Raw genomic sequence first — 8,552 nt, forward strand, 5'->3', positions numbered from 1 at the left:
TTACTCGGAATATAAGTAACCTTAAATGCTTTATTGATAGATAATTTGAAGTTGTACGTGTAATCATGGGTAACCGGAAATAATTGACAAATGGAGCTAGGCCATTTTCAAAATAAACGGCTCATATATAAAAAGATAAAGTAACAACATTCCTCGTAAGCATTCGACAAGGTTTAATACTTAAATAATATTCAATTATAATATATAATATATATACATATCATTCAGTAGCGAGCGTGTTAGTGCGGAGAGTAGAAACGGATGTTCCAATGATATTTCCGCTAAAGGTTTCCAATTGCATTTATGGCTCTTTCTATCCTCGTTCCTTTCGCACAATATATCCCTCCCTCTCATCCAACTTTGCCTATCTTTCTCGTTCTCCCCTTGGTTCTCTCCACATCTCTGTGATCTCCTTTCGTTCGTTCATTCTCCTCTCCTTTCCCGGGCGGCTTGCGCACACCGACAAATGCCATTTCGTTTCTGCACAAATCGTTTCTTTGCAATCTCGTTGCAAGGTAGACTCCTCCTTCTTGCTTGTGTATTATACGTACGTATATGTGTATGTGTGTGTATCACAGTATATACTAAAGAATATATATATAAATGTATGGTTATGTGTTAATGTATATATATATATGCATATATGTGTGTGTGTATGTGTGTGGGTGGACAGGCAAGCTATGTAAATATGGTTATACCGCGTTGCATGTTGATAATGAACGAGCTTGTGTTCGTGCAAAAGTATAGTGGGCTGTGGCTTGTGGTAAGGGCCCAGGAGATAGAACGAGAGGTTGAAACACAATGGGGGAGAGACTGGGCTAGGAAACCGGAGAGACGAAGAAAGATAGATAGAGATAGAGTAAGATATATAGTCAAAGAGAAAGAGAGAGTGAGAGAAAGAGAGAGAGAGAGAGAGAGACATAGGAAAGGGGGCATTTGCTTTTGTCGTGCTCGGTCGTTGCATGCGTCCGACAACCATATTCTCGCCAATTGCAACTCTGACACTGACAGTCGAATGACAATAAGTCAATGAGGACATTCGCATCGCACTCACGTTCGCATAGATTAGCTCTGTTCGTTCGTTTATCGCGTAAAACGTTTCGCTCGTTTTCGCCAACCTTTTTTTTTTTTCAAACTTCGCGTCTTAGAATTTTTCATTCTAATACAAAATTGATCGTTAGTTTGTAACATCTGTTGCATTAAAATCACTTATTATTAACCACTGTTTTCGTACTTTCAAATTTCAATTTTAATTATCATACAAAGTTAAATTATTTATACATAAATAAAATAAATGATTAGAGTGTTAACATTATTTTGTATTTAAAATAATTAATAATTTATCAAAAGTTATTTTTATATCTCCGTGTCCCATTTATACTCACGCCAATAAATTATTTCACTTCGTTTCGCAATCAAAATCGTCACAGAATAATGCATACATAAGTAAACGTATCTAATACTGTGCATTAACAAAACAAATTAAAAATTGTAATATAATTCTATTCTTTAGACAAACTCTGACAGAACGCGTATGCTCGAATACAAATTGTCGAATGAGATGGTGCATGCATCATGCACTTTGAAAGCTATCATTAAGTTCAATGTTAGATCACGGTTACCCGTATCCTTGTAATTTCCATCCCTCCCCACACTATTTTCTCTTCCTTCCCCATGTTTTTATAATCTAATACCTGCTCAACCCTTTCTCAGTTGTTTCTTGTCCTTTTTTTTTTCTTTCTTTTTTTATTTCCTCCTTTCTCGTTTCTTTTGTTTATTTCGTTTCTTCCTACTTCATCTTTTCAACGAAACGAGGACGATCCGAAGCAACACGAAATCCTTCGAAGCGTATAAGTGTGTATCTGTGTACAGGTGTTTATATATATATATGTGTGTGTGTTTGTGTGTGTATATATATAAAGAGAAAGAAGGGTGGCGTCCCTTCTTTTACCGCACGTACTTCAGAAACTAGTTTTATACGATAACTCAGACTTGCAACACCTATCGACCGCGCTAATCCGCCTACAAACTTTTTCAACCCCTCGTTTACTTACCTCCGCAACCTGTTCCAACATGTCTGCCGTCATGAACTTGCCTCCCTGTCTTATTTTGCTTTTCAACGACTTCCAGATCTCATTCCTTAACTATCTCGTCATTTTCTCTGTTTCCTTTTTTTCCCCCATTACCATTTTTTCTTGACTCGCGTTAAAAGTGATATTACGAAGATTTTTATTTTATCATCTTATTTTTTGTTAGAATTATTTAAATATTTTAATACGTGTACATTTTTTTTTTTAATAACATCTACTATTAATTGTATAAATATTTTATTCGTTGTTTAGCTATTTTTAAATTTATTATTTGTGATTTGTTTTTTTTTCTTTTGAGTATTTTAATATTAAACGAATTTTTGATACAGCAAAATAAGTAATGGATAATTATAATATTCGTTGTTATTATTATTATTATTTGTAATAAATATTTTATCAAATTGAAATTGATGAATGGTGAAAATGTATTCTGATAAAAATATAATTTATTTGATTGTTTTTAAATACAAAAATATACTGGCACGTGAGTCAATTTTTTTCTATTATTTTGACAAATCTCTCTCTCTCTCTCTCTCTCTTTCTGTTTATTTTTTTGTTTATTACAATTAAAGATTAAAAACATCTTATTTTTAGTTAGAATTATTTTAATATTTTAACACGTGCTATTATATATATTTGTTTTTTTAATAACATCTACTATTAATTGGATAAATATTTTATTCGTTGTTTCGTTATTTTTAAATTTATTATTTGTAGTTTGTTTTTTTTTTCTTTTGAGTATTTAATATTAAACGAGTTTTTGATACAGCAAAATAAGTAATGGATAATAATAATATTCGTTATTATTATTATTTGTATAATATTTTATCAAATTGAAATTGATGAATGGTGAAAATGTATTCTGATAAAAATATAATTTATTTGATTGTTTTTAAATACAAAAATATACTGGCACGTAAGTCAATTTTTTTCTATTTTTTGACAAATCTCTTTCTCTCTCTTTCTGTTTATTTTTTTGTTTATACAATTAAAGATAAAAAACATCTTATTTTTAGTTAGAATTATTTTATATTTTAACACGCGATTTTATATGTATATATTGTTTTTTTAATAACATCTACTATTAATTGGATAAATATTTTATTCGTCGTTTAGCTATTTTTAAGTTTATATTTGTGATTTGTTTTTTTTTTTCTTATGAGTATTTTAATATTACGTATTTTGATACAGCAAATAAGTAATGGATAATTATAATATTCGTTGTTATTATTATTTATTATTTGTAATAAATATTTTATCAATTGAAATTGATGAATGGTGAAATGTATTCTGATAAAATATAATTTATTTGATTGTTTTTTAATACAAAATATACTGGCACGTGAGTCAATTTTTTTCTATTTTTTTGACAAATTTCTCTCTCTCTCTCTTTCTGTTTATTTTTTTGTTTATTACAATTAAAGATTAAAAACATCTTATTTTTAGTTAGAATTATTTTAATATTTTAACACGTGCTATTATATATATATTTGTTTTTTTAATAACATCTACTATTAATTGGATAAATATTTTATTCGTTGTTTAGCTATTTTTAAATTTATTATTTGTGATTTGTTTATTTTTCTTTATGAGTATTTTAATATTAAACGTATTTTTGATACAGCAAAATAAGTATTGGATAATTATAATATTCGTTGTTATTATTATTATTATTTGTAATAAATATTTTATCAAATTGAAATTGATGGATGGTGAAAATGTATTCTGATAAAATATAATTTATTTGATTGTTTTAAATACAAAAATATACTGGCACGTAAGTCAATTTTTTCTATTTTTTTGACAAATCTCTTTCTCTCTCTTCTGTTATTTTTTGTTTATTACAATTAAGATAAAAACATCTTATTTTTAGTTAGAATTATTTTAATATTTTAACACGTGCTATTATATATATTTGTTTTTTAATACATCTACTATTAATTGGATAAATATTTTATTCGTTGTTTAGCTATTTTTAAGTTTATTATTTGTGATTTTTTATTTTCTTTATGAGTATTTTATTATTAAACGAATTTTTGATACAGCAAAATAAGTAATGGATAATTATAATATTCGTTGTTATTATTATTATTATTATTATTATTTGTAATAAATATTTTATCAAATTGGAATTGATGAATGGTGAAAATGTATTCTGATAAAAATATAATTTATTTGATTGTTTTTAAATACAAAAATATACTGGCACGTGAGTCAATTTTTTTCTATTTTTTTGACAAATCTCTCTCTCTCTCTCTCTCTCTCTTTCTGTTTATTTTTTTGTTTATTACAATTAAAGATTAAAAACATCTTATTTTTAGTTAGAATTATTTTAATATTTTAACACGTGCTATTATATATATATTTGTTTTTTTAATAACATCTACTATTAATTGGATAAATATTTTATTCGTTGTTTAGCTATTTTTAAATTTATTATTTGTGATTTGTTTTTTTTTTTCTTATGAGTATTTTAATATTAAACGTATTTTTGATACAGCAAAATAAGTAATGGATAATTATAATATTCGTTGTTATTATTATTATTATTACTTGTAATAAATATTTTATCAAATTGAAATTGATGAATGGTGAAAATGTATTCTGATAAAAATATAATTTATTTGATTGTTTTTAAATACAAAAATATACTGGCACGTGAGTCAATTTTTTTCTATTTTTTTGACAAATCTCTTTCTCTCTCTTTCTGTTTGCTTTTTTTGTTTATTACAATTAAAGATTAAAAATGATGGTATTAATCTGTATTCAATCCCCCATCTATCTCTGCTTATATTCGACGCGGTGATCTCTCTATTACGATTAATAGTATGCATTCGAAATTATCGATTTTGTAATTAACAGAACAAAAAGCCGAATAATGTTTCCGGGAAAAGGCCATTATTGAGCGGAATACGTCGTGTTAGATCGGTTAACAATGCGGCGATATGAATAAAACTTAGCGACAGGTATTGCGAAAATGAAGGTTTCGATTACCAACACGCAAGCATAACGTGACCATTCGAGTTTTCTTATACGAATTATACGTCCAACACAACGAACTTGTTATGCGTCAAATTTTGCCAATTATTTATTCCAAAGAGATATATAGTTCGACAATTCGTACAATAAGTATTTTTTTTTTTTTCAAATTTCCCGCGTTTATTGTTTATATATTCATAATTCGCAATTTTTTTTACAAATTCCAACAAATCTTTTCAAAAAAATTAAATACATCGGGTAGAAACCGATTAAATGTATTTTATTTTATCTATGTTAATATTTCTAAAGTAAACTTATAATTTGTTAAACGTAAATCTTTTATAAAATCAGCTTTAAACGGATAATAAACGGGAATGAAAGAGCACGAAAAGAGAAGAAGAAGAAGAAGAAGAAGAAGAAGAAAAAGAAGAAGAAGTTTTGAGAAAGTTCCTAAAACCGAAGTGTATATAATCCGTGGTAGGTACTCGAGAATGGGAAATGAGTTATATTTGGGGGAAGGAAAGTAGACGTTTCCTAAATGAAAGTGAACTTCCCTAAATCGAGGTTTAATAGCACAAGAGGCTACTAACAATATAAAGTAAACAACTATGTAAATGAATTTATTAGCTTGTCCCATAAGTTTCTTCCTTTTTTTTTTCGGATGCAAATTCAATGGGACAACCTAATAATAACATATATGTGGCGTTTCAAGATGTTTTCTATTTTTTACATCGAATAGAAAAGTAACAAAAATTGATATTTCTAATGAAAAACAAAATCATATCCAATTTTTCACTAATTTCTTTGGTGTACAGTTTTGGCGTTTCTTTGGCGTTAGACTCCTCACGTTTCAACTGATAATTTACAGGTGTGCATAAACATTTATTCATTACAATATAAAGTAAACAACTATGTAAATGAATTTATTAGCTTGTCCCATAAATTCCTTCCTTTTTTTTCGGATGCAAATTCAATGGGACAACCTAATAATAACATATATGTGGCGTTTCAAGATGTTTTCTATTTTTCTCATCGAATAGAAAAGTGACAAAAATTGATATTTCTAATGAAAAACAAAATCGTATCCAATTTTTCATCAATTTCTTTGGTGTACAGTTTTGGTATACTAGTTTCTTTGGCGTTAGACTCCTCACATTTCAACTGATAATTTACAGGTGTGCATAAACATTTATTCATACAATATAAAGTAAACAACTATGTAAATGAATTTATTAGCTTGTCCCATAAGTTCCTTCCTTTTTTTTTTGGATGAAAATTCAATGGGACAACCTAATAATATACTCGGAAAATTACAATCGAACATATATGTGGCGTTTTAAGATGTTTTCTATTTTTCTCATCGAATAGAAAAGTAACAAAAATTGATATTTCTAATGAAAAACAAAATCGTATCCAATTTTTCACTAATTTCTTTGGTGTACAGTTTTGCAGTTTCTTTGGCGTTAGATTCCTCACGTTTCAACTGATAATTTACAGGTGTGCATAAACATTTATTCTACAATAAAAGTAAACAACTATTTAATGAATTTATTAGCTTGTCCCATAAGTTCCTTCCTTTTTTTTGGATAAAAATTCAATGGGACACCTAATAATATACTCGGAAAATTACAATCGAACATATATGTGGCGTTTTAAGATGTTTTCTATTTTTTTCATCGAATAGAAAGGTAACAAAAATTGATATTTCTAATGAAAAAACAAAATCGTATCCAATTTTTCACCAATTTCTTTGGTGTACATGCGATGATGCGTTAGACTCCTTACGTTCAACTGATAATTTACAGATATGCATAAACATTTATTCATTACAAATGATTAGAAAAGATCCTACTAAACTGATTCGCTAAACATAAAAGTCCTCGCGAAAAAAAAACTTGTTTTCATAACTTTTCTCCACGTTTTCGGAACTTGGCCAAACCGCGTGTCGTTAAAAAGGTGTCATAGTAGTTTATTTGCGTTCCGAGAATCCTGCAAAATATACGCGTACACAGAAAACACAGATTTGATTTCGGTAATATATCGAAGCACGTCTTCTCGAAATAGAAATGGAAAAAAGAAAAAAAGAAACGAAAATACGAGGAAATCGGGGAGGGGGGGCGGAAGAGGGAGGGGTTGGTGGATTATTGGCACTTGAAAATAGAGAAAGAAACTGTGCTAGCCAAGAAGAAGAGACGCACGTGCCATTATCTTCGTGTTGGTAGGCTATTTATTAACAACACTTTTAGATAAATGCATTTATTTCAGTTTCCTTTTCTTCTCCTTCTTCTTCCTTTTACAAAATAATATACACACACACAAAACACAAAGCACAAACACAAACACAAACACCACAAAAACACAAACACGCACAAAAACTCAAACACACACAAAAACTCAAACACACACAAACACAAACACACACACACAAAAACACAAACAAACACACACAACACAAATACACACAAACACACACAAACACAAACACAAATATACACAAAACACAAACACACACATAAACACAAACACACAAACACGCATACATCTATCAATAAGTAAGAATACAAACCACTTAGGTATATCGAAGGTCATGTTTCAATAAGATCCAAGTCGATTTCCGTTTCGATTGTCCTGCATTCGTTCCGTGTCCTATACATTTCAACATACAGTTCAAAAGTTACCAATACTTCGACTAGAGAGTAGGAGAAGTTTAGCAAAGTAGAAACGAACGAGGCTATTGGAATTTCGAAAAGGTCAAAAAGAGAGAGACAGATGTATAAAGAAAGAGCCAGAGAGAGAGAGAGAGAGAGTGGGGGATGGGGGGAGGGAGGAGCAGGTAGAACAAGCTGATTTAGAACATCCCCTTGCGAGGCAAGCATTTAACCGAATGAGGAATTCATCTCCTCGCGCCCTCGACGAATACAAGCACGTAGAGAAAGAGGAGATAAATAGGTGGATAGATAAAGACAGAGAAAGGGAAAGGGAAAGAGAGAGAGAGAGAGAAAGTGAGAGAGAGGGAGAAAGAGCAACGTGTAATATGATGAGACACGCACGTCCGCACACACTTTCTCACTTTACTCACACGTTGAACAGTGGTTACACCCACGTCGAGGTCTCTCCTTACACGTTACCGCTTGACTTGCGTTGTCCGGCTCCAGCTCTTTGACTCATCTCCTCCTGCTTCTCCTCCGCCTCCTCCTTCTTTACCACCCTCTATCCTTCATCCATCTCTCTCACTCTCACTCTTTCCGTTTCTATCTCTGTCTTCCCTTGTCGGACCGTTCTCTTTCTCTGAATCTCACACAACACGATACCCAGTAACATTCGGCACACGGTTCGACCATCCTCTCTCTCTCTCTCTCTCTCTTTTTCTCTTTCTCTCTGTCTGTCTGTTTGTCTGTTTGTCTCTCTCCCCCTTGCTATCTTATAATTTTCTCTCTCTCTCTCTCTCTCTCTTTATATATATCTCTCTCTTCCAGTTTCCAG

General features: G+C 30.2%; 1 long non-coding RNA gene across 1 annotated transcript; it reads right to left on the bottom strand.

Moving 5' to 3' along the window:
- Nucleotides 1-417: 417 nt before the first annotated feature.
- Nucleotides 418-8,251, bottom strand: LOC122519030. The gene is made up of 3 exons (XR_006304228.1): nt 8,149-8,251; nt 7,636-7,715; nt 418-480 (listed from the first exon to the last, which is right to left on the bottom strand). It is a non-coding gene; the product is annotated as an uncharacterized LOC122519030 (long non-coding RNA).
- Nucleotides 8,252-8,552: the final 301 nt, after the last annotated feature.

This window comes from Polistes fuscatus, unplaced genomic scaffold, assembly GCF_010416935.1.
Source record: "Polistes fuscatus isolate 324 unplaced genomic scaffold, CU_Pfus_HIC Scaffold28, whole genome shotgun sequence".
NCBI lineage: Eukaryota > Metazoa > Arthropoda > Insecta > Hymenoptera > Vespidae > Polistes > Polistes fuscatus.